The 1,290-nt window shown below is 38.9% G+C and overlaps 1 protein-coding gene across 19 annotated transcripts in view; it reads right to left on the bottom strand.

Annotated features, from left to right (window-relative positions):
- The window catches only part of sox11a (SRY-box transcription factor 11a), a 436,554-nt gene that overhangs the window by 257,491 nt on the left and 177,773 nt on the right, over positions 1-1,290 (bottom strand). The window lies entirely within an intron of this gene.

The raw sequence follows: 1,290 nt of genomic DNA on the forward strand, positions 1-1,290 counted from the left end.
CTTAACGACAGAGTTAATTCTGTAAATGTAACTTGATGTTAAAATCAAGGACAGAAAGGAGCAAATGAATGAAGGTTTGATGATGTGTTCAGCAGCTCCCGTCTGTCACATGACCCACTTCGCGTCTCCAACTCTCACTATAAATTCCATCCAAATGACTTCTAACACTAATCTTTACCCAAAACATCTTCAACCAAAACATCCAACAAGAACAAGAACTCTGAGGATTTGTCTTCATCCACTGACACTCACTTCCCCTCGAGCACAAAAACCACAGACAGACCACCAGAAACACTGCAAACTAGGTGAACAACAACATCATGTAAGACTCCACACATTTAAAGCTGCCTTGAACCAATGTATCACCGAGCTGAGACAGCGGCTTAGCGATTAGGCCGCTAGCATTAACATTAAAAAGTACTAGTGAACCAGTGTAGACACACATGAACGAGTATATTGTATGGGTTTATATATATATATATATATATATATGAGGATGAACAGTTTTTAAATTTACATCATCTCTACATTGGCTGCCATTTTGGCCTACCATGGTGATGACTCAAAAAAGGACATCTTGTGTTTATATGTTAAACAAAACCTCAAATAGTTAAACAGAAAATGCCAAAAAAAAAAAAGAAAAAATCAACTATAACATGCAACTTCCACTAGCTGGTGCTAAATTCACCAAATAAAGTGAGACAAAAAAAGTGGAACCACTGGGCATAAGTGGTTCTGGAGTCGTGTGTTAGTCTTAAACACGACTCTAACTAGCCTACTAAGTCTTTGTTGATGCTTGTTCCCAGTAAACTTCACGATGAAAGAATTAAGCAACATGTTCTGTTTCCTTTTTGTTCGTTAATTATTTTTGCTCTCTGTTCGTCCTGAAAGAAATGTTAATGAGCCTAAAGAATTTTGTTCTTGTATCAGGTCCAGAAAATTCAGCAAGGCTCGTTTACTTGTGCTCAAAAGCCTTAATTTGCATTTTGTTTTCACATTTTCTTCCTCACTCCCCTCCCACCCCCACCCCCCACCCCTCGCTCTCGCTGGCTTTAAATCCACTGATTGAGTGCAGTTGCTAATGGCTGTATTGTGAAGTTATAAAGTACAAAATGAATTCTCCTCAGTCTGTCTGAAACTTACTTTGATATGGGCTCCCAGCATGCATTGATGATTATAGAAGCCCTGCCCGTGAAATTGTCTCCATAATTGTCCCACAGCTCATGGTAAGTCAGATACTTCCCTAATAAACCAAACTAAGGAGACATAGAAGGCGCTCAGATAAGCTTA

This window comes from Cynoglossus semilaevis, chromosome 1 (genome assembly GCF_000523025.1).
Source record: "Cynoglossus semilaevis isolate Cse_v1.0 chromosome 1, Cse_v1.0, whole genome shotgun sequence".
NCBI classification, from domain to species: Eukaryota; Metazoa; Chordata; class Actinopteri; order Pleuronectiformes; family Cynoglossidae; genus Cynoglossus; species Cynoglossus semilaevis.